At 39.2% G+C, this 26,700-nt stretch overlaps 1 protein-coding gene across 1 annotated transcript in view; it reads right to left on the reverse strand.

The window, feature by feature from the left end:
* Positions 1–26,700, reverse strand: part of LOC122813145 (cell adhesion molecule 3-like) — a 394,215-nt gene that overhangs the window by 34,479 nt on the left and 333,036 nt on the right. The gene's annotated exons all lie outside the window — the stretch shown is intronic.

Raw genomic sequence — 26,700 nt, forward strand, 5'->3', positions numbered from 1 at the left:
CTTAAACAGTTACTGGCAACGTTCTGCCTAGTCTGGTGCCTTAGACTGTCGTAGGATTGCAGTTGTGGCAGTATTGTCAGGATGTGAGCTTCTGCAGCTGTTTACATTTCAGTTTTGCTGCTAAAGTGTTACATTCTGCTTATCATTTGCCTGCTTAAAACTGCATTTCAGTGTTGTCTGTTTGTTGCATTGCTACTGTTTTCCCTTGTTCTTGTCTCTGCCTCAGCTCCTGCTGATACATTAAGACATTAAGTGCTTCTCTTCCTGCCACTCCCTCATGGTGGTACACTAATTACATTTTGGTACTTACGTATTATCGCAACCACTTTTTCGAGGTAATACCGCTCGCTTCCTGTTGTGTTGATTTAACTGTAAGTATGTACAGGATCACATTGACAACATTAACTTTATTAAAAAGCCTTGTTTAGGTAGGAAAGGTGGTATGACATGTGAGGAATGACTGCTTGTTTCAAGCTATGCCGTTTCCCCAACATCATGTCACTGGAGATGCATTTTCCCACAGCACTTTTGTGTAACAGGCATTCCATCTCTCAAGCCGCGAGCCGCTTAATGTAACAGACTCACACGCTGACAGTTGTCCACTTGTCTACTACTTCTTGACAGCTACAAAAAAAGAGAAGAGACCAAAAAAGGGGGGGGGGAGGACAAAGCTGTCAAACTTTGTTGTGCAGCATAGTTTCTTAATAAAGGTGATGGCAGGGAATGCGGTGACAAGCCTTAATATCCTTTTATTCCTTCTTACTGGTACCATTATCAGCGCTGACATGCGAGGAGGAGTACATTCCGACAGCTTGTCAGTGCATCAGCGATCAAGAAGCGGCGAGCACAAAAAACAGCATAAGTACACCAAAACCATGATCTGCACCATTTCCCACGATACGCCTGCCTAAAACAACCTTTCAACGTGAAGGAAAACACACTTCTTGACATAACGGCAGCATGACCGTCTACATCTGTGCACGGAGAAGTGAGCGGTATTATCTTGAAAAAGTGGTTGCGATAATACATAAGTACCTACATTTTTTCTTTCCCCCACTGTAAAGCCAAAGTTTCTGAAATAATAACCTACCTGGGGTCATTGACCTGTAGCTCAGGGTCATAGGACTGACGGAATTGTGACTTGCTACAATTTCTGAAGTCACCGAGCTCCACTGGTGGCTTTATTTGATTGGATTCCTCTGTATTATGCTATAACCAACACAGAGGTATGTCCACCCAGGGTCTTTTATTCAAGATGCTGAGAGGTGTGGAAAGCCCCAAACTGTGAATAACAAGGTTTTCATCAAAAAGTGGGAAAAAGTGCATTTTTTTGCTCTAAATAACAGCTGATAGTCCTGACATAATATGGACTACAAGCTTTAATGTCTGATTTCTCTGGCTTCTTACAGCAACTCGAATTTTTCGCCAACCGTCCTACTTTTTCTCTGTTGTAGTTTTAAAAGCCAGTGTTTCTAGCTTCTGCCTCTTATGGTGTCTCCTTCTTTCATTGTTATTGTCAGTTTTAAATACTTTTCCCGCCCATTGTTTTCCATAGATCCATAATACCGAGTGCCCATCCAGCAAACAGATACTGTTCTCGAGTTAACCTCCTTTACTGAAATTATCTCTGGCTCATTTTCCTAGAGCTCCAATCTGCTTGGCATTCTTGCCACACTCTGAAAGGGTCCCGAATTAACCTATTCCATCCTTGGCAGATAAGAGGTTTATTTTACTACTTTGCACTTAATTTAACTGTATTAACTAGCTTCTGCTTTATTTAATGATTTAGCACTTTAATTCATTTGAAAGTACCCTAATATTGTACTGTTTGCTGACTGCTGAGACCTGGACTTTTCAGAAGCCTTCCAGGCAGTGTTACTCTGTGATATACTAATTTGTATTTGCTGCTGGCATTTAATGGTTGCATTGATGCATTTCTGACTCTGCTAAAGGGATTCTACAGGGATTAGGTCTCTATTCCAGTGGCAGTGGGAACTAGCCTGCTTTGCCTCCAAGCTGGGAATCACTTTGGTCAGCCTCTAGTGCAATTTGGCGATTAGCCAGATGGCCATTTTGTTTATTCTAACAGTTGTTTGTACTGTTATAATGTCAGTGCGTTTGCACCACTCTGAGCTCATTTATATAGCACTCCTATCTGTTTGGCATCCTTTCAACATTCTGAGAGGGTCCTGAATAAAATGTTTCCCTATAATAGACTGCCCCAGAAGTCTCCCCAGTACCTAATTCTGCAAATAGCAACTGGCTTTCACACTGAGGAGCAAGGTCCTGGAAGTACAAGTAATAACCTAGCAGCCAATTGTTAACCCACTTGTACCATCTACTTGTAAAAAAAATCATGAATTAAAGATAATAACCATGGATTTGCACTTTCCTATTATCTCTGCAGCCAGCTCAGTACATTTGGGCACCCTAGGGCAATGTAACAATCGCCTCATGCTTACCGACAATCACCTAATTCTAAAGAAAACTGATATGATAAGGGAAACATGCAGTTATACAATGTCACTGGAGACAAGGCTCTTACTTACCAACATAAACACCAAACAGACTGTCAGTGACGAGTCTGCTTCAGATGATCGAAGTTTCATCATTGACATGGTTGTACAGAGCTTCTGTAAATAATTCTAAATGGGTTGATGCCTTGTCTGGGTTTGGAGGGGCTTGAAATTTTGACAGGTTATCACTTAATTAAAGGTGACTTGCTTTTGACTAGTTTCCAACTGTTACAGGGTTTGCTGGGTTTATAGAATGTATTCCTATTTCAAAGGAAACTGCTCTGTGGTCTGACCTTACAAGAGACGTCACAACAATGGAGGATGTGCAACAGTCTTCCATATTTGTCAGTAGCAGGTCCAATATGTTTGTACCTGTAGTAGGCATATGGACTAACTGATCCACGGTGTTTGTGTTTACAAAGTTTAGGGATTTCTGTACCTGCAAATTTGTGGTCATGTAGTAGTCCCAGTTTATAGAGGGATAATTAAAATTCCCCATGAGTATGATATTTAGTTGAATGGTGAATGTATCCAGTAGGTCTAAGTATGAACTATGGGTTTCATGGGACATACAGGGTGATCTATGGTTTGCTCAGATATGGTATGGGACTTTGTATATGGTAATCTGGATGTGGAAGAACTACAGGGCATCATCGTGTTTAATCAACCTACAGGTATGCTTGTTATCTATGTAGATAGAGGCACCTTCACCTTTAGCCCCTATCTGTGCAGTTACTGGTCTAAATGTGTGGAAGGCACTGAAGCCTTGCACTGCCGGGGAACTCTCTGTGGCTTTTAACCATGTCTTGATAACTACATTCTCAAAAGTGTGGAGAGGTTGGAGGGAGTGGAGCTTCTTATTTGGACTCCTGGCATTGATCGGTAACATCTTTAGATTTCCTTGGATATATTTTGTGCCACTCTTCAGGTTAATTATTTCTTTCCCACTTCTATTACTTTTCCCACCTGAACTTGTATCTTCATTTTCTTAATTTGTTTTACTATATAATAATTCCCAGTACTTGCATTGTGCTATTTGCTTGCTTTGTATTATTGCTTGTTATTGTACTATAATTGTATTGCACTATTGATTGTATTGTATTCATGCTTGTTTGTTGTAGTGCACTACTGTGGAGCTTTTCTCCCTGGGTCTTCACTGAAAACAGGCCTCTGGCCCAGTTGGACATACCCGGTTAACAAATGTAATAAATAAATAAAAGTTGGCATTTGTCTTTGCCTAAAAAAAGACTCTGTGGGGGACGTCAATATTTTAATCAATATTTGAAAGTCTAGAGGGGACAGGTGCAGACCATTCCTGACAAAACAATGTGGTTTGTGAACCATGTCCTCTCACATTGATAAAAAATGTACACCACTAGAATGACACTAAAAAACTGTGCCAATTATTAAAGTGAATCATTTTCTGTTCATATTGTGGTATAATCCTTGCTGAAGATAAATGCTTTTCAATGCTAGGCACATAGCCTGTGACACATAGTCCAAGAGCTCCATAATGTCTCTCTTTGTATAGTCTAGGGAGGGACATCTCAGCTCATTTACACCTACACAGACTACGTCTGATTTGTACTGGAACCTATGGTGCAATAACTTGACTGCATGCAATATTTGGCTGATCTTGGCCCCTGATAGGCAACTGACTATTATTTTCTCCTTGTTCAGCCTGGTTAGTAGGGCATCAGTATGTTGCACAAAGAAGCCCCCTATGATTATAGGTTCATAGGTTAGTACTAGGCTAACTGCCCTTGTGAACCATTTTAACCAGGATTAGAATCCTGAGTAGTCTATTGGCTTGTTTGATGGGCTTGGTAGATGAGGCATCACCAGACATGGCTGTGTGTGCAGTGTTAGGTGTTGTTACTGTTAACTGTTTTTGAGTTTACTGAGTATAGTTCTTGTAGGTGGAATGTCTGATAGGTCTTTGGAGTATGGAAATCTTGCACTTAAACGACTGAGTATAAGTAGGTTGATGTGTAGGGTGTGTACTACGTGGGTTACATGTAGTGTGTATGTCTTTGACAAGCAGATTATTATTATGAGTGTTTGTATGTGGCAGTTTTTCCTCGAGAGACATTTTGTCAAGGTAGATGGGTGTAGCAAACTATTACAGGTGTAGCAGAAACCGTTAGATGTTGAGATCGATCCTCTGTGTGGTCCTGGGTTTGTTCAGTTATCTCAGTTAATAACTAAATGAAGGAGGTTTAGAATATTTCCACAGAACTGTTTGCACAGATATTTCCAGATGTTGCCCAGGTTGAGTCTTAGTTTCCCTTCAGCCAAGAGGGTTTTTGGAAACTGGGAACATATTGTTTGACCATGTTCAAAATTCAATACATAGGTTCATAGGTTCATAGGTAGGTGCTAGGCTATTGGCCCAAGGGCCTATGTAAGCGTAGCCAACAAGGTTTCCTGGCTTATGCCACCCAAGAAAGTTATTTTCCTGTGCCACTGTCGAACAGAGACACAGAAGTCATCCCCGGGGTGTATTTCCTATTTCCCATCCACTCATCAAGATTTTTCTTGAAGAGTGCTAATGAACTTTGCTTGATATAGATGGGTAGCCTGTTCCAGAGTATGGGAAGTCTCTGGGATAGGAATCTATCCCTCCAGCATGTCCTGTTTATTGTGGTGACAAGGTTTAGGTCCCTAGAGCGTGTAGCTCGGAGGGATTGGGATTTCTTTAGGTGTAGCATGTCCAACAGCTCTGGGTTTGACATAGCTTTATATGTTAGGCAGAGATCACCTCGGAGTAGGCGATATGCTACAGAGTAAAGCTGGAGTTTTTTGAGGTGGTCAGTGTAGGGCATTTGTTTGAGGCCAGTAATCCTCTTTGTGAGGTACTTCTGTGGCCTTTCCAGCTGCTGCAGATGTCTTGTGAGGTACATTCCAAAGGGGCGTTGTACTCTATAATGGGTCTAATGAGTGTCGAGTAGAGGGAAACAATAACCTCATTTTTCCTGGATGAGAACCCTTTTATGATGAGGTGTGCCATGTAGAAGGACTTCCTGACTACTGTGGTGATGTGACTATCAAAGGAGAGACTTCTGTCCACCTGGGTCCCAAGGTCTCTTATCACACATTTGGTGTTAAGTAGATTGCTGCCTATGTGGTAGTTCATAGGTACAGAGTTTTTACCAAAGGGTATGACACTGCACTTTTTGGCATTGAGCTTGAGGTCATGGCTCTGACACCAGGCATCTGTCTCAGCGAGGCCCTTCTGTAGGATGTCCACATCATTTGGGGACTTGACTATGGCTCCTAATTTGCAGTCATCTGCAAACTTCATTAGCCAGAGGCCTTCTGTGTTAGCCTGTACTTCAGAGAAGTAGGTACCAAACAGGAGAGGTCCCAGGACGGAACCCTGTGGTACTCCACTTGTCACTGCTTTGAGGTCAGATTTGGAGTCTAAAACTTTTACAGTGTGGGTTCTGTCAGTGAGCCAGTTGGCAACCCATCTTGTGATGTTGGGATTTATACCTAGTTTAATGAGTTTAGCGATAATTCCAAAATGGGGGATGGTGTTGAAAGCCTTGGCGAGGTCAAGATAGGCTGTGTGAACCACCTTACCCTCATCTACGGCTTTGGTGACTACTTCAAAGAAGTCGATCAGGTTCAGGAGGCGTGATCTGGCTTTCACAAACCCGCACTGGGTGGGATCCAGAGTTTGGAGGTTACCAATGTCTTTGTTTGAGTTCCAAGATGATACGTTCCATGGCCTTGCAGACCAAGCTCATCAGGCTAATAGGTCAATAGTTCCCGGGATCAGTGGTGGCTCCCCCTTTGTGGAGTGGGATAACTATTGCTGTGTTCCATTCAGTGGGCACAAAGCCTGATATGAGGCTATTACTGAACATGGTGCTTAAGTGGGGAACTAGTTCGTTCTGAAGTTTGTGTAAAATGCAGCCTGGGATGTTGTCTGGTCCCATGGATGATGTGTTTTTGGCTTTAGAGACTGCAGCTTTTACCTGCATAGTTGTGATTACAGGGACTCTACATTCTTCCGGTATAGATATGGGCCCTTTAGACTACATCTGAAGAATCTTTTATAGGGGGAGTTACAAGTGATGCTATCATGCACTTTGTTCTTATTTTGTCAAGAAAATATAAGCTTCTAAGAATGAAATAGCTATGAAGTTTACTGTGGTGACAGTTAAACATCTGTTTCCTGTAGCCCAGGGTTTGATTCCCTCAGACTGCATTGCCTAACTGGTCTGTGGAGATCAGTGCTCTATCACGGTAAACAAATATAAGATAAAATACAATAAAAATGTGTCATGTTTAGATGAAGTTGCTCTGCTGAGATGGACTGGACATAAAGGAGGCTAGGATACCTAAGAATACTGCATGGATTAAATTTAATAGATGGTTTCCACAGTATATGTGCAAGGACAAGGCAACCGGCTTATCTATGAATAGCCTCAAGGAATAATTATGATGAGGGAAGGTCCATTACATGTTTTGTTAGACAATGTGATATGTGCTAGTTGGGTGCAGATCGCACATTTTGTACATTATAATTAGAGCTTAGAATTAGACAGGTAATTACCTTCCAGTAAGCTGATAATGAGGGTATGGGGTTGAGCCTGTGTAGTTAAATTTGTAAATGTGGTTCAGTACAGCTGAAATGCTGAATTTTTTATTCTGTTATTAATGTTGTTTATATGTTAAATATGAAATGTTTGATAGTTTTGTGTCATGCTTTTGGTTAGTTTATCGTAAGTAGGTTAACCACTTCACTTGGGTTACAACAACCTTCATGTGAAGGATCACATGGGAGGAGTGCAACTGTGCTGAAGGCAGAACAGCAGGAAAAGGATCCAAGGGGATGCCGTTCATGTCTTGATCTACCATCAGGAGCAATGTTAGGGGGCAAAACAGCAGAAACAAGGCCAGGTATCTCCTGTGGGTGATAGATTCCAGAAGGAAAGAGATAACACTTCTGCTTTATGTTGGTCTTGGTCAGATGATCCCTTCAGTACTGTGTCCAGTTCTGGAGGCCAGATTAGGAAAAACATAGGCTGCCAGAAGGAAATTTGAGGAAAGCTACTATCAGAATCTGTGTGATGAATGAGAGGGGGGGGGGGGGCTATGAACAGAGGTTAGAAAAGCTAGACTTCTTCTTGAGTCAGACCAGAGGAGACAAGAAGGACATTGTGTTGGAGCACAAGATGATGTCAGGGAGGTGTGAAGGAGGTGTTCCAAAAAGAAAGAGAAGGGAGGAGGTGGGGTCAAAAGTAGCAGGTTGTAGGGACTAGCCATTCCCTGGATCCCTAAAGGACTTTTTCATTGAGATGATTGTGACCCACAGAAAGGACTAGCAAAATATGTGGGTGTAGGAGAGAATTCACAGAAATATTAAGAAGGACATAGGACAGGTGGAAAAGGGGTAAGGGGGGAGATAGGTATGGGAGAGGGAGAAATCATAAACACAGATTAAACAGGCTTATTGCCTCTTGCAGTCAAGCAAATGCAATAGAATATGACAAGAAGGGATGTGCGTAGCTGAAGTTTTTAATCAGATGCATAGTTTCCTGAGGCATTAAGAAGAGAAGGCAGAGGGAAGCAAAGTTGTCATCATTATAATAATAGCATTTGCTGTTGGATGGAAGTGTGGAAGGTAAATATTACGGTAAGGAGGCATCAGTATGAGTAGGTAATAGGTACATATTATAAAATTCCGACATCAGAGCTCTTACCTGAAGCTTTTCAAACAAGGCTGAATTGAATATATTATAATTTAGCAGTGTCTGACTTTATTTGGAGACTTGCACATGGCAGGCTGCTTGTAAAATCACAAACTAAGTAAAAGGCAGTAAAGGAAAGACCGGGCTTGTATTTATGTGTGGAGAGGAAGGACTGATTTTTAATGCAAAAGAATTCAAACTTCTGCGACGTTATTACTAGGAAAAGGAACACAGGTGCACCTGGTAATTTGACATTACTAAATATGAATGTTTATTATGAAAGTTAATCTGAAAAATAAGAATGTGCAAAGTACTAATGCATTTTATATGGTTATGGTCACTCGGGCTGAACCTGCACTTGTCCAGTATTGATCAGTGCACTACCCTGGTAAACAAATAAAAATAAATAAATAAATAAATACATATGTATGTATGTATGTATGTATGTATGTATAGGAAAAATGGGAACTCCTGTTATGCAATAAGGAACAGGAGGCTAAGAGGTTTCTGATAGTTGTTTACAATTTTGTACAGAAAAAATATTTTTATTCACTTAGTAATTACTCTGTATTACGAAATGCTATTGATTTACACTGTATAAAAATCTTGATTTATTTTTTTCTTAAAACAAGTTGAAATTATACAGTTGTGTTTTTCATTTTGTGACCTAAAATGTGAACTATTTGAATACCAAATTCCTACTCTGCTGGTGAAGGCCCTGTTACACTGGTCTCCAGACTATGCTGGCAGATGTTACAGATGATGGGACTGGAAGTTGTGTTAAAAATATTGCAGCTCTAGAGATTATGGGGTTTTGTGAGAGAGAGGTCCATCTAATGAACTGCTACTCTATCTTATTGACATCCCAGAGCCACAATAACATCAAGGGGAGTAGTTGTGGGGATCTTTAAGATTGTGTAGCAGAACCTGTGATTGAAGACTATCAATGTCAAACAGACACTCGTTTGAGGAGCTTCACCTGATGCAGGTACTGTACTGGTCGAGACTGTGCAGGTAAATATGGATGAGTTGACATTATAAGCTGAGGAAAAATCTGTGAAAAAGAGTGAGACTATGATGGAACATACCAATTTGGATCCCACATTTGCAGTACTAGTAAGAAATGAGAGTAGAATGGAGTTTGGTACTGGAAGAAGGAGTTTAATTTATAAGCAGTACACGAGTGATGAGGGTGTCTCCATGGACATGTAGACTTTTCTGGTAAATAATAGGCACAGCTTTTAAGTTTAAACATTTAAGATATGAGGGTTAATACACATGGGACCTGGGGCATGTTATATTTAGATGGAATCTATAGATTTCTTGTAGACAAGTAATAAAAGCAGCTTAGTAAAGAAAGGAGATTAAATTACATGTGGGGTTTTGCATTTATAGTCTATATTGCCATGAAAGGACATAAGCTTTTCTTTCTTTTTTTTGCAATTAACATTTGGTGCAGATTTATTAAAACATATGAGTGATGAACTTGAAAACCTTGTTCAGTTGCTTATATTTTAAACATTATTGTCTTACCAAAGATACTCTATCTAATCTTCTTGGAAATCCCATCTCCCTAGCCTTGTGTGTCTGGTTTGTTTTCTCAGTCAATGGATTTCTCCTTCTGGAGGGAAAACCAGGATTCAATATTTCTGACAAGGATATGGGTTGCTCCACCCCCATGTGGATGGATCCTTGCAGCATCACAGAGGAATTTCATCTCACCTTGCTAAAAAGACATGTATGCCTATGAAGCAGGGCCTACAGTACTACACTGGTGGCACATGTGAGTCCATGCATAAACCAAACCTAGCCATAATGTGCAGCATTGCTTGTCTGGTGGTGCATATGTTAATCCATGCATACACCACACCTGGCCATAATGTGCAGCATTGCTTGTCTGGTGGTGCATATGTGAATCCATGCCATCCATCCTTGTCTGGAGTCATGGCTATCATGTATTCCAGTGCCATTGCTTGGCCTGTGCCATACATGCCATGCACAGCACCTGTCTACTGCTGCAGAATGTACCTTCACCCTCCCCCCCCCAGAATGGGTGAGCCAGCACTAGTCACTGTCTTCCACCTCCCCATCTGGTTCCTCTATGGCTCAGGTCATTAATGAAGCCTGAGATGCCTTGGTTATATTCAGGGCTTTAGCCTTGTATGCCACGGAACTTGCCCATTGTTATGTGACTTATTTTAGAAAGGTTACAGACCCTACAGGGCTGTGGACTTGCTGTTGACAAAGTTTCATTGATTTAAAAGTGAAAGTGCTAAGATGATGCATACAACATTTATATTCTGTCTGAACAACCACATTAATCATACACTGTGCGGAGTAAACAAAGAACATGTCAGCACATGGAAATGCAAATATGTGAAGTAAGAGGGACAGGGGGGGTCATAAGTGGGTAAGTAGGATGCATTCCAAAATGTTCAACACCAGAGTGTGCATCAAGAAATGGGTAGAAACAATTAGGGGCAGAAAATGAGATGTGATGTATAAGAAAGAGAAAATAAGGTAGAAACAGAACATATGGAAGAACTTTTAAAGCTAAAACTAGTTTGTTATAAATTGTGGGAAGAAAATACAGAACTGCTAGTTACTAAATTGTCTTAGGTATGAAGGCAGGAAGGAGGTAGAAATTCTAGAGAGGGGATTCTGCAGAGATAGAGGAAGTAAATTCAATATGAGAAAAATAATTAAATGAAAGAGAAAGGAGAGAGTTAAGAACATTTGAAAGAGTACCAAATGGAAAGACGCGAGGTTCTTAAAGATAATGGTACACAATGTAAATAGCATTAAGAGGGAAGTTAAGCTATTATACTATTTTACAATGGTTAAAAGTAAAGATGAAGGATATATTTGATTTACATGGTTGTAGATTCATTAGTGATTTCAAGATGGCAGGGTCTGAGGTTACATGAGGGTATGCGATGAAGCAGATATTCAGAGTGGAAAGATGCTAATGTATAGCTCTATTAACAAAGAAAGAAAGAAATAATTTTAAATAGTGTAATTATTGAGTTAGGAAAGGCTTTGTGATTTATTGCTAGATGTCACCTATGTAAAGGTATGTGTTATATATATGTACCAGCACAGGAAAACAAAGGCAAGGAACAGGAGGCTCAGGGACAGAATCCGAGAACATTTATATCAGATCAGGACCAACTCCAAGTTTAATGCATTGTTTAAGCATCCTGGATAATGATGGATCTCATACCTTCAGATTTAGGATAAAAGAGAGGGTTAGCCCCAATTTCAGAGGTGGGGGCATCAGGACATATACAGAGGAGAGGGAGACCATCTGGATTATGAGGTTAAGATCTGATCAACCCCGGGACTTAATGGGAGGGTTTCAATCAAACCGTTTTTAAAATCAAGGAAACTGAGAGTTTGAAGTATACCATTATTATAGGTTGCATAGAGTGAGGAATGGTGATATTATGATGTCATTTTATTGTTTTTATGTATATGTATATATGCTTGTAGCATAAATGATGTAAATGGACTGAATGAAGTGTTCAATTTGTGCCAGTACAGTTTTACATAGAATATATGTTTTTACATGTAGATAGATTTCTATGTATATGTTTTATATATATATATACATATTCATATGCATTTTTATTTATACATGTATTTATATATGAGGTATCATGTTGTTTTAGAATGGTTTTTAGGTAATGTATATATAAAAGGCAATATATATATATAAAAGGCAATATATATATATATATATATATATATATATATATATATATATATATATATAAGCACTGGCACTTTAATGGAATAGTTGTTTTCCCACCTTGGAAGCTATTTAAGTTTGAATGATTTTAGTTATGTCATAGGTCTGAAGAAGCCTAGTGGTGAAAGTGCTAACCTTTGTTATATTTTTATGTAATAAAACAACGCTTGGATATATCTACAATATTTACTACCTCTGCTTGGTGTTTGGTGTTTGGAGTACTTTGGATGATTACAGCTGTGTACTACCCAGCTTCGCTCCACTTACTACTATTTTGTTTTAAAGGCAAGACTTTATTTGAAAAAATAGTACCACATTTGTTGAATAATGTGGATATTTATTTATTTTCATTACATTTTCACAATTTGTTAATTAGAATAGAGCATTGATTCAATCAGGCCATTTTCAGGCCTGGTCTGTGGTTATAAACCAGGAAAATAGTAAGTATCATTAAGTAAATAAAATCAAAATTGTAATAAAAGATATATATATATAGATGGCAGTAGCACAGTAGATAACTATATGAAGTGAAATATAGAATGCAGTAGATAGGTAATAGAGGGAGGAAAAGAACAGGGGGGAATAAAATGATGAAGCAGGATGGGGAAGATATGTGAATTATCTTAGAAATACAGTAGGTGTTAGGAAGTTAGTTAAAGGAGGTAGTTATGGTTCCATTTTCTGATTTTTCTTTGTTTGACGTGTTACCTATGATTTGATCAAGTAGCTTCCAGAATTGTTTTGGACATTAGATTGTGCAACGTTGTTGGGATCAAATATAGACAGATGGTCTTGTGCCTTCTAAAATATTTTTGATTGGAGTCCATAAAATGATTAACCTATTGCTGATTTTGGGCCTTTTTTCCTTTGCTGCCATGCATGGTCTCTGGATTGAATAGTTTAAGTTATTTTGCTACCTAGAGTTTTGGGTTTTGTTTTACACAGTCTGATGACAGTGTGGAGCTGCTTTTTTTCTGCAGGTAAAGCAATATATTTGATAAGCATTGATGCCACTTCCGATGATCTAATATGTGTGGAATTGAAGACGCATCTGTTGATTTTAATCCCAATGCAAATGTTTTTATGTTTTGTGGAGTTTTTTGATGAAAGGTGGCTATTTTTGGGGTACTTTCATAAATGCTAAGGTAAACTCAAAAAATAGGGAACTCTACTACCTGCCAGCACTCACCACCCCACCCACCCTCACCCAGTTCAAAAAAATCCAAAAAACTCCTCCAAAAAAACATGGTACATGTCCCTGTTTCAAATCTGATTAGCTAATTTATCTGAATTTGTGGTTTTCTTGCTAACTGTGTTTGATCTCTATTAGAAGCATGCCTAATATGTAAGTTTAGATGTCTACTGACTTGTGTGTGTTTTTTTACTTACAACTACTTTACCTTTCTCTACTCTGTCTTCATGTAACTGTACTTTCTGGAGCTTTTCTTCCCGGGCCTCTGCTGAAAATGGACTTATATCCAGTCAGACTATCCCGGTAAACAAATGTAAAATAAAAAAAAATAAAATAAATAAAAGTAGTGGGATACTGGTCACTTAGGGATGGAAGTAGGATTGTAGTAGAGGTAATGTCATTGAGGATTGTTCAAGAAGGATGTGGCTGCGGGTTGTGAAACTGAGCCTGTAATGGCTGCTAAGAATTTGTACTAGGTTTTGCAATTTCTGACATGCTTTAGTTTTCTGAGGAGATTAATGTTAAAGTCTCCTTGAAGAGTTATATTTTTATTTGATTGAGAGACTTGAACTGGTTATCAGGTAAGTTATTTTGATTTTCATTGGATGTTGTTGCAGGTTGTTAGGTTATGGTAAGGTGCAGTAAAGATGCATTTTCAGTGTACTGCCTATGAGAAGATGGGGTCATTACCACTGGGGGAGTTAGCTTGTGCAATTAGTTGGGCTTGTAGATCACTTTTATAAAGTAATAGGGCACCTCCATTATTATTTTTGCCTGGATGCCTATTAAAAGTACAAGCTGTACTCAGAAATGTGATGACTGAGGTTAGAGGCATCATCCTTAACCCAGGATTGTATGACTGCCATACAGTCAGGAAAGTGTGTTACTAGGAAAGTACATAATTGTTCCGTCTGGCTTACTATACTACTGACATTTAGAAAAGCAAAGTCTAGATGGTGGTTTGAGTAGAGGAAGTTTGGATAATATTGGGATGCATTTAATGAATGGTGTATTGATGAAATATAGGTCTAAGACTGGCTTTTGTTACTTTTCAGATGTAAAATGAAAAGTAGAACAGTAAGTTATTAAGGAATTCTGGGTATTCTCCATGCAAAATGGAGGTTTAGAGTAGATATGTCTGTGTTGGGGGAATATCTTAGTGCTTATGTTGTGGGAACATTTTATTTAAGAGGAGAGAGGGATTTAACTTTTGATTTTATAGGTTTGTAGGAGGTTACTAGGCTAATGGCCCTAGGGCGTTTACGAGCCTAGCCATGTAAAAAAAAACTCTAAGTAACCTAACTGACCATAGTTAGATGGTCATTGTTTGCAGAGTGATTCTATGATCAGCACCAACTACCCCTGTCCATGAGGAACATCGGTGCCACCCCTGGGGTGAATTTACAGTCACCCATCCAACTGTCAAGGTTAAATAGGGTCATTGAGGAGCTCTGCTTCACATGGAGTGGGGGTTTATTCCAGAGGAGCTGCAATCTCTGGGAGACATTTCTATCTCTCTTTGAAATCCCCAGACTGAGTGACTCTTGTTCCACTTGATTTGCAGATGAGCAGCATTTCCATTCGCGCAGGGTCAGATACTGCTCTGTAGGCCAGGCACAGGTCACTTCTCTGCAGCCTGTATGATACAGAGTACAGTGATAGGGCTTTCAGTCTTTCCATGTAGGTCATGTCTTGGAGGTCCAGAATTCCCTTGGTTAGAAATCTCTGTGGTCTCTCCAAATGCTGCAGATTTCTAGTGAGGTTCATAGGTTCATAGACTGGTACTAGGCTATCGGCCCTGGGGCCTATACAAGCCTAGCCATAACAATTTCCTGGCTATTTCTTCCCACCGAATTTACTTCCCTGGACCCCTGTCTAGCAGGGTGACTGACGTGATCCCCATGGTGAATTTCCTATCTCCCATACAATCATCAAGGTTCCTTTTGAAGAGGGCCAAAGATGCACTCTGCTTGACATGTATGGACAGTCTATTCCAGAGTCTGGGGAGTCTCTGGGTCAGGAACCTACCCCTCCAGCATGTTTTGTTCATTGTGATGACAAGGTTTAGATCCCTGGAGTGTGTGGCTCTGAGGGATTGGGATTTCTTTAAGTGTACCATGTCCAACAACTCTGGGTTTGACTTGGCCTTGTATGTTAAGCAGAGATCGCCTCTGAGTAGACGATATGTGACAGAGTATAGGTGGAGATTTTTTCAGATGGTCAGCATAGAGCATCTGCTTTAGGCCTGTGATTCTTTTAGTGAGGTATTTCTGCAGCCTTTCCAGTTGTTGCAGATGTCTTGAGAGGTACATACCAAATGGGGCATTGTATTCTATAATGGGTCTAATGAGGGATGAGTACAGTGGGACAATAACCTCCTTTTTTTCTGGATAAAAAGCCCTTAGTGATGAGGTGTGCCACATAGAAGGATTTATTGACTATTGTGGTGATGTGGTTATCGAAGGTGAGACCACTGTTCACCTGTGTCCCTAAGTCTCTTATCACACTTTCGGTGTTTAGTGTACTGCCATCTATGTGGTAATTCATGGGTGCATGTTTTTTCCCAAAGGGAATAAATATACATTTCTTGGCATTGGGCTTGAGCCCATGTCTCTGGCATCAAGCATGTGTTTCTGTAAGGCCCTTTTGTAGAATATCCACATAATTTGGGGACTCAATAATGGCTCCCAGTTTGCAGTTATCTGCAAACTTTGTTAGCCAGAGTACCTTAGTGTTGGCCTATACTTCAGAGAAGTAGATGCCAAACAAGAGCAGTCCCATGACTGAGCCCCGAGGTACACCACTTGTTACTTGTTTGGAGCTGGATTTGGAGTCGGCTACTTTTACAGTTTGAGTTCTGTCAGTAAGCCAGTTGGCAACCCATTGAGTGATGTAGGTATTAATGCCCAACTTAGTAAGTTTATCTGTGATTCCAGAGTGGGGGATGGTGTCGAAGGCCTTGGCAAGGTCCAGATAGGCTGTGTGGGCTACCTTACCCTTGTCCATGGCTCTCAAGACTGATTCAAAGAACTCATTCAGGTTCAGGAGACAAGATCAGCCCTTCACAAACCCAAACTGTGTGGGGTCCAGTGTTTGAAGGTTGCCAATGTCTTTGTTTATAAGTTCCATGATAATACGTTCCATGGCCTTGCAGATCAGGTTCATCAGACTGATGGGGCAGTAGTTCCGGGATCCAAGGTGGATCCCCCCTTGTGGAGTGGTATAACCGTAGCTGTGCACCACTCAGTGGGCATGAAGCCTGAAGTGAGGCTATGATTAAACATAGCACTTAGCTGAGGTGCCAGTTCATTTTGTAGTTCATGTAGTACACAGCCTGGGATGTCGTCTGGTCCCATGGATGCTGTATTCTTAGCTTTGGAGAGTTTTTTTACCTGTGTGGCTGTTATTACCAGAATTTGGCAATCTTTCGGTATTGAGATGGGCCCTTTAGGGGGTGAGAGGGGGGTGAAGTTTGCACTGAATCGATCTGCCAGGATATTGGCAGTATCCTTGGGATCAGTATATTTAATGCCATTCTGTTGTAGCTCAGAGCAGATCTGAGCATTGCCATTTAGATTCTTGACATAGCTATAGAATGCCTTGTGGTTGTCTTTGGAATCTTTGGCAATTTTATTTTCATAACTAGCTTCATACTAGGTTCATACAGAAGGAAGCATTGTACTCAAGCAGTGATCTGATAAGGGTTGCGTACAGTGCAGTTAGACAGTGCACATTCTAACGGTGATCCAGTTGGCTACCCATCTAGTGATGAATGGGTTAAGTCTCCCAGTTTTAATTTCTCCAAATCTTTTGGGTTTCTAGTACCATGATGGGAATGGACCCCATTCCTAAGTCAAAGTATGATTAAAGTTCATGACATTAGTATTGTTTCAGTCTTTGATGTCAGCCAGAAGTGCTCTTCGCTGCACCCGCAATGTGCCCAGTAATGACTCCTTCTGCAATTTGTACAGGGTTACATGGACTGGTAACATATCTAAATACGACTCTAGATACTTTTTTATAGGACCTGTTGCTCCTACTACTGTTGGAACTGTCTGGGTATCTTTCTTCCACATTGCTCTCATTTCTGCCTGCAGATCTTGATATTTTATGACTTTGTGTCTCTCTGTACGTAAGACACTGTAGTCACTGGGTGTGGCAATTTCAATGATCAGTGCTACTTTTGTCTTCTTTTCCTAGACCACTATATCTGGTTTTCTAGCATCTTTCTTTTGAACTGTTGGTAATGGGTGATCCCATGTGATGTAAACTTCATAATTTTCTATGATTCTATGTGGCTCATGTTTCCAGTGCTTTTCAGCCACTTCAATACCACAATGTTTGCACAATTCTCAATGTAACAGTCTTGCCACATTATTATGCCTTTCAGTATACAGTCCTTTTGCCATTAGTTTGTAACAACCAGAAATGAGGTCTGCAACTGTTTCCAATTCATTTTTTACAAAGCCTACATTTGTCAGCTTCTCCCACATGTTCAATGGACTTTGTAAACCAGTGTGTATGTAGCTCGCTATCTTGAGCCGCCAATATTAACCTTTCATCTCTTGGTTTGAGTTTGCCTCTTCTTAACCATTCCTGCATTCATTCCTGATCAACATGAAGTTCTTCCAGAAGTTTTCTATACTTGCAACTATATTTATGCATTTTCCACATTTCTTGCCTTCTCATCTGATCCTTCACCTTCTATTCTTTCTTTTGTTTTTTGGCACATTCAGTTGCTGCCTGATTTTTATCTACTTCGGGTTTGATTTTCATTCCTGCTTGACGCCAATATGCTTCTACTGGATTAAGCAGAGAAGTCATCTTAGATTTATTCTCATGTTTCAAAACTTTCACTACATTTGGGTCTTGTGAGGTCAGCAGATATATGTGGAGTCCCATGATTGCAGATCTATACATGTAATCAATTTCAAGGAGGCTCATCCCTCCTTCGGAACAGGGAATATATAATCTTGGTCTGCACTAAGTTTTATAAATCATTTGGTGAGCATGAAGCATCCTTCTTGTTTTCCTATTTAATCTATCCAACACATTTTGGGGCCAGTCAATCACTCCAAAGCTGCAAGTTAGGACAGGAAGAACAAATTGGTTTATAGCTTGGCTTTTGTTCCTATATGTCAATGCTGTTTTCAGGATTAATTTAAGTCTTCTAAAGTATTCCTAAGTTTTATTCACATTTGTTCATGTTTTATTGTTGATCCTTCATCAATTCCCAAATATTTATACACTCCTTGCTCAAGTTCTTTTATATCACATTCTTGTCCCAAACTGATGTTTTCTTGGTGCTGCAGTTTTCCTGCTTTAAAGGTTGCTTTTGCGCATTTAGCAAGACCAAACGGCATTCTTATATCATCTGAAAAAGTTTTGACAACTTGCAGTTGTGCTTTCAGTTCCTCATCTGATTAGCTATACAGTTTTAAATCATCAACAAAGAGGAGATGAGAATTTTTTGCACTTTGTTGTTTTCTAGAAGCCAAATTATAGCCATGACCTATGCTGTTAAGTGGACAGCTTAATGGGTTAAGAACAAGACAGAATAACAGCAGTGACAGAGAGTCACCCTGGAATATCCCCCTTTGAATTGTTATCCCTGGAATAATAACTTGTCCTTTATCATGGCTTAATTGCAAGGTGGACTGCCACTGTTTCATGGTCACTGTAATGCAGTCGATCAGTGTAGGTTGTATCTTATACATTTTAAGCACTTTTTTATCCATGAACGTGGGATACTATCAGATGCTTTTTTATAGTCAAACCATGCCATACTTAGATTCTCCTCGTTTTACAGTTCTCCACTATGACTTTATTTAACAACAAATGATTCTTTGTTCCTTATGACTTTCTTTTATTGTACTTTTGTTCTACTGCCATAATTGAGTTTCCTTCTAAATGAGTATAAACTCTGCCGGTATCAATTCCAGTGTATAGTTTAAATGTTGTAGGAAGGCAAGTTATTGGTCTATAGTTTTTAGGGTAGCTTGCAGGTTCACTCTTAAGTAATAGCATTGTTTTTCCTGTTGTTAGCCAGGATGGTGTCTGTTCAAGGTGCACATGTAAATAGTTCTATAGCTAAATTTTTGTGCAAAGATGTTAATACTTTTAACCAGATGTTGGGTACTGTATCTGGGCCTGGGGTTTCCAACTGGAGGCTTTTCTTAACTTTGTTTCAATTTCTCTGGCTTTTACTTCATCCCCCCCCCCCAGCTCCCAGCTGTGAGAGCTTCTCAATGATCCCTGAGTGGAGAATTGTGTGAAATGCCTTGGCTAAATCAGGATAGGTGGTATGTACTGCTCATACCTCTCAACTGTCCCTGATTTTTAGGGATGTCCCTGATTTTGACTCAAATTTTAACTCCGTTCCTCTTAATCCCTCCTAAAACTAGTGACTTTTGGAAGAAAGGTGGGGAATTACACTTAATGAATAATGACAATAATTAAGAGTTATAAACTTCTTTTACTTCAGAAAATGTGTATTAATTCATATGCTCTGATTCTGTCAACGTTTCAAGTTAATAGCACTAATATTTTAAGTGTCCCTGATTTTTTCTTGACTTGTCCCTGATTCTGTTGAAATTTGTCCCCAATTGGTTGAGAAGTCTGGTACTGCTTTCCCCTCATCCAGGGCTTTGGTAACATTCTCAAAGAAGTCCACCAGGTTTAATAAGCAAGGTCTACTCTTGACAAAACCAAAATGGGTTGGACATTCGACCATGTCCTGGTTAATAAAGTCCTTGATGATTCTTTCCATGACCTTGCAGATAAGGCTGGTCAGGCTGATGGGTCTATATTTCCCTGGTCAGTTGATGGACCCCCTTTGTGTAAGGGGTTACTGTTGCTATTCTCCATTCTACCAGCACAAATCCAGTGTTCAGGCTGTGGTTAAAGAGACTAAGTGGTTCCACTAGGTCTTGTTTTAGATTGTTTAGTAAGCAGCCTGGGATGTTATCTTGTCCCATAGAGGCCGTATTTTTGTCCTTGGAGAGTGCTTTTATGACCTGTTCCTTAGAGATACTCAGTAGAAAACTGGTGTCAGGAATGCTATGGGGGATGGCTGCTGGGGAAAGGAGGGTGAAGTTATCACCAAATCTGTCAGCTAGTAGGTTGGAAATTTCTTCAGGTTCAGTGTGAGTGGTGCAGTTCACTATAAGTTTGGCACACAGCTGGGCATTCCCTTTGAGGTTTTGGATGTAGTTAAAGAATGCCTTATGATTGTCTTTAGCTAGGGATGCTAGTTTAGTCTTGTAGCTTTAGAGGACTTTACAAGGTTTCTGATTTATTTATTTAATCTCTGGAGGGGAATCTTCCTTTGCTGAGTAAGTTCCCTCTAGCCATTAGATATAATTTTCTTTCTTTTGTTATATAACGTATTTATAATTGTAGTCCATCAAGGTGGCTTGTTTTTATGACAGGACCTGATTTTAGTCCTGTAAGGTACATCTGAGTGAATATATTTGTTTAGGTGGGTATATAGGGTGTTTGTGCACTTCTCTGCATAGGAGTCATTGTTGCGTGTGTTAGTTGGGGCTTTGAAACCTTTTATACCATCACTTAGAAGGCGATAGTTTGCTTTGGAGAAACGTTCAGGTTTTTATTTACTGCTATGGAGATGTCAGGTCTGATCTTTACTTCAAATGAGACAGATTTATGGTCTGACTTAACCAGGGAGGACAACACATTGGGGGTAGTGCAGTGACCCCCATGTTGGTGAGTACTAGGTCTAGGACATTTGACCCCCTTGTGGGGGTGCAGACTAACTGTTCCAGGTCATCTGAATTAACAAAGCCCAGGAACCTCAGATTGATCGTTTGTGCTCATGTAAGTTGCCCAATTGATGGATGGGTTGTTGAACTCTCCCATGACCAAGGTATTTGGCTGTATATTGAGTATTTCTAGAAAGTCCAGGTAGGCTGTGTGTTTTTCCTGGTTCATGGTGGGAGACCTGTAGCTAGCTATGATATGATAGGATATTTCACCTATAGTAATTTGGACCTGGAGTAGCTCAAGAGAGTCATACTGTTTCACCTGTCTTGAGGTGTATTTGGATTTCATGAAAATGGATACACCTGGAGTAATGTAATGTATGCATGTTTGTGGAAAAACGAAGGGAAGCGGGTTCAAGAAGAATTTAGAAGGGTGTGGTGTGGTTGTGTGTATATAATGAAAGAGATTAAAAAGAGGCCAGGACAGTGTAAACTAAGAGAGTACGCATTTTGCAGAGGGAGTTGAAAAAGCCAAGTGTGCATGAATGAGGTATAGAGCAGTATGGATGCTATTTTAATTCTTTTAAATGCATGTTTTAATTAAGCGATTTTAATTGTAATTTAATCCATCATCAGAAAAGTACAGTTAGGCTATGTTGAAAGACGATGAAAGGATTGGAGATATCAAAAATGTCAAGGTTAGAAACTAATGAGAATAATGATTTTATATATATATATAGAGCGAGAGCGAGAGCGAGGGTAATTTGCGGATAGTAATTGATTTTACTTTTACTAGTGCAAGTTTATCACAGATGAAAGAGGAAGTGTTAACACAGTTATTTCAGATCATAGTGCTGTATGGACTATAGAATTCAGGTTGAAATGTGAGGGACTGTAGGGAAAGGTAATCTCAGAGGCAGATAATGAGAATAAATATGGATTTCAGGAGCCATGGTTGAGGACTAGTTTTCAAGAGTCAGTGCATATTCCCCAACCGAAGGGATTGTCTGTTCTCACACAACTGTCGACCAACTGTAGTGTTGACCAAAATGTGTTGACAGTACAATGATCGATCTTAGCTAAAACTGACCAATAGTAAGAAAGAAAACCATATATATCTATATATATATATATATATATATATATATATATATATATATATATATATGGATCTACAGTATATTAGCAAATTTACGTTGTACTGAAAAGTAAATCCGCTAATATAATTACGCAAAAGTGTGTTGTATTGAAAACGCACTTTCGCGTAATGAAGTTTACAAAATAGAGTAGTAAGGGGGGATGATGACCGAAAACATGCTGTTTGCATGTTATATTAGTTGTACACCAACATTTAGTGTTGATGTACAACTAATGGGACATTTACTGAGATCGTAGTACAGTGGCGATGAGGGAACGTTCCCTTTTCCCCACTGTAGTGCGATCTCGGAGTGAGAATATTTAAGTAGGTGGGTATAAAAGTGTTTTCAGTATTTTTTGTGTTTTTTTTTGAATGGATTTACATGAAAGTGCATTTTCGTTGAAACGCACTTTCGTGCAAATGCATTCGCGTAGTTACGTTTCGCTGAAACATAAATTCGCACATAGACAGTAGATCCATATATATATATATATATATATATATATATATATATATATATATATATATATATATATATATATATATATATATATATACCCGGTACGTAAAACTCCACTACCAATCATTAGCGGACCGGAGTTCCGCTGTGGTGACCTCTAACCGGGAAAAGCCGAAAGACACAAACATATATATATATATATATATATATATATATATATATGTATATATATATATATATATATATATATATATATATATATATATATATATATATGTGTGTGTATATATATATATATATATATATATATATATATATATATATATATATATATATATATATATGGGTCTACTTCAAATTGAACAAAACCCATATAACTGAGACCAAGTTACTAAAACTCCAAAAGAACAAAATGTTACAAGAACGACACTCAAAATCTCAAAAACAACTTACCGGATAACGCTGACCTTCTGCAAAAAAAACAAACAAAAAAAAATGACCAAACACCACTACACCACCACCCTACTACTAACCCTTCCCATAAGTCCACACTACCTTAAGGAAACAGTACAAAAAGTATGTACATTGTTTTTGCAGGGAGCCAAGCCCCCATGCACCCCCCCATAACTTATATATTCCAACTCCAAGATCACACTACCTTGTGGAAAAGGGCATATGTACATCTAGTTAGCTACTGCTGCAGTTGACTGCAGGTCAGTAACTGTTTTCATGTTTCTGAGTTTCGTTATTGTAGTGTTTTGTTCTTTTGGAGTTTCATTAACTCAGTAACTTGGTCTCAGTTATATGGGTTTCGTTCAAATGAGCATTTGCAACCTACCTATACCTAAAACTGGTTTACTTCTTCAACATAAGTGACTGTTCCACATACCTCTGATTGTACCTACACTTCAGAATGAAATGCCTGCCATGTTTTTTTCAGGTCTATATCATAATCTTGAAGTCTGACAATATCAAATACGATACTGTCGACACAAGATTACCAAAAGCGCACAACATCAAATGTTTAAACGGAAATCTCTGTAAGGGGAAATTTATATATATATATAGATATATATATATATATATATATATATATATTTATATTGTCACTAAAGACATAGGCACACATAACAAACAAACCATATGACCATATTAACATTGTCATACATATTCATACATTATACATTACATATGTTTTCTTTCTTTTTAATGAATATTTACTCCATTAAATATATATATATATATATATATATATATATATATATATATATGTGTGTGTGTGTGTATGTGTGTGTGTGTGTGTGTGTGTGTGTGTGTGTGTGTGTATATACATATATATATATATATATATATATATATATATATATATATATATATATATATATATATATATATATATATATATATATGGTTCCCTATCAGAATACCCTAACCTAACCCTGACCTACCCTCACCCTCAGGTCTGTCACTCACACACACTCACACACCCCACTTAACTTAAACTAACTTAAACAATATTTGTCCTTATTATTTATGTCACTATGACCATGCCTACTAACCTCCCTAACCTTAAACACTTAAAAACTTCTAACCTAATAAAATCAAAAACACTTTACCTGAACCCAACGCATGACCCAACACCACAGGGCTAAATATATATATATATATATATACATATATATATATATATATATATATATATATATATATATATATATATATATATATATATAGAGATAGATATATAGAGAGACACTTCAGATACATTGTGCCTGATCAAAAGAACCATTTGCTCCCCCAACTTTTCTGAGAGGGTACTCTGTAGGGAAGTTTTGAAAACTGCCAGCCTGTTACACACTCAAAAACATGTTCCCCCTTACCTCTCTTTTATCTATAGCTCCTTCAGCATTTGCTATCTAGCTGAGGAAAAATTCTCTGAAGTCTACTTGGGGTATAAAAATGCCTATTCAAAAATCCTCCATCTTCTGGACTTTGTTGCATAGCTGGGAGCCATACATATGCCCTCCCGTTCTTCCCTTGTAAACTGCTTTTCCAGTCTCTCTCCTGAATCTTTTCTAACCTTCCCTGATTCTTATAGTTGTTGTGCAGGATTTTATCTGCATTACTAATTATCCTCTCTTTAACACCAGTTTCTCTTCTAGACTCAACTAAAGACTCTACCAGAACTGATCTTTAATAATTTAATACAATCAGGAAGGTGAATCAAAGAACGTATGCATGTTTGCAAGGTCCTAAAAATGTGAGTCTATGAATTAAAAACAGCCCAGAGGTAAACTTTACCCACCACTGGCCAGATGCATTTTCTTTCAATATGGGGTTCAGTAACATTTCAGTAAATGCGAGTTTGAAGGACAGAGAAGTTTTAATGCTAAGTTTGTTTTCATTGTGAGACTGTATTACTTTGTTTAGCAAATGCCTATCAGTCTTTGTGCTATAAAATTTGAAATAAAAGTTTTAAATTAAATCCACTATCTATAAGTATAAGTATTGTAAAATAAGATGTATTGAAGTAAAGCAGAAATCAGTATGCACACTGAGAGGTTTGAATAGTGTTTATGGTAACTGGGGAAAAATAGCCAAGTAATGGGACACTGGAATAGCTGCTGGGTGTGGGGGTAGGGTTTGTGTATGGGGGCCCCATTCCATTACACTGCCCAGGGCTCCATTTGACCATAATACAGCTCTGCTTAGAGATGAATTCCATATATAAAATTTCAAATCTCTATACCGGAAGAATGCAAAGTTCCTATAATCACAGCTGCACAGGTAAAAAACACACTCTCCAAAGCCAAGAACACAGCATCCATGGGACCTGACAATATCCCAGGCTGTGTTCTACATGAACTACAGAATGAACTGGCACCCTACCTAAGTACCATGTTCAATCATAGCCTCACCTCAGGCTTTGTACCCACTGAATGGCGCACTGCAACGGTTATCCCACTCCACAAAGGGGGAGCCACGATGGACCCCGGGAACCACCCCATTAGCCTGACGAGTCTGGTCTGCAACGCCATGGAACGTATCATCATGGAACTCATAAATAAAGACATTGGTAATCTCCAAACTCTGGACACTACCCAGTTTGGATTTGTAAAAGGCAGATCATGTCTCCTAAACCTGATTGACTTCTTTAAAGCAGTCACCAAAAGCCATAGATGAGGATAAAATGGTTCACACAGCTTATCTAGATCTCGCCAAGGCTTTCAACACCACCCCCCACTCTGGAATTATAGATAAGCTCACTAAACTAGGTATAAATCCCTATGTAACAAGATGGGTTGCCAACTGGCTCACGGACAGAACCCACACCGTGAAAGTAGCGGATTCCAAATCCGACTTCAGACCAGTGACAAGTAGAGTACCACAGGGTTCAGTCCTGGGTCCTCTCCTGTTTGGTATCTACTTCTCTGAAGTGCAGGCTAACACAGAAGGTCTTTGGCTAACAAAGTTTGCAGATGACTGGAAGCTAGGAGCCATTATCGAAACTCCTAATGATGTGGGCGAACTACAAAAGGGCCTCACTGAGACAGATACCTGGTGTCAAAGCCATGGCATGAAGCTCAATGCCAAAAAGTGTATTGTCATCCCCTTTGGTATAAACTCTGTACCCATGAACTACCACATAACTGGTAGTCTACTTAATGTCGAAAATGTGATAAGAGACCTTGGGACACAGATGGACAGTAGTCTCTCCTTTGATAATAATCACATCGCCACAGTGGTCAGGAAATCCTTCTACGTGGCTCATCTCATCACAAAAGGATTCTCATCCAGAAAAAAAGAGGTCATTGTTCCCCTCTACTCATCAATCATTAGACACATTATAGAGTACAACGCCCCTTTTGGTATGTACCTCACAAGACATCTACAACAACTGGAAAGACCACAGAAATACCTCACAAAGAGGATTACTGGCCTCAAACAGATGCCCTACGCAGACCGTCTAAAAAAACTACAGCTTTACTCCATCACATATCGCCTACTCAGGGGCGATCTCTGCCTAACATACAAAGCTATGTCAAACTCGGAGCTGTTGGACATGCTCCACTTAAAGAAATTGCATTCCCTCCGAGCTACACGCTCTAGGGACCTAAACCTTGTCACCACAATAAACACACCATGCTGGAGGGATAGAGTCCTGTCCCAGAGACTTCCCATACTCTGGAACAGACTACCTGTCTATGTCAAACAAAGGT

This window comes from Protopterus annectens, chromosome 10.part0, assembly GCF_019279795.1.
Source record: "Protopterus annectens isolate FY-2018-M chromosome 10.part0, PAN1.0, whole genome shotgun sequence".
Classification (NCBI taxonomy): domain Eukaryota; kingdom Metazoa; phylum Chordata; order Ceratodontiformes; family Protopteridae; genus Protopterus; species Protopterus annectens.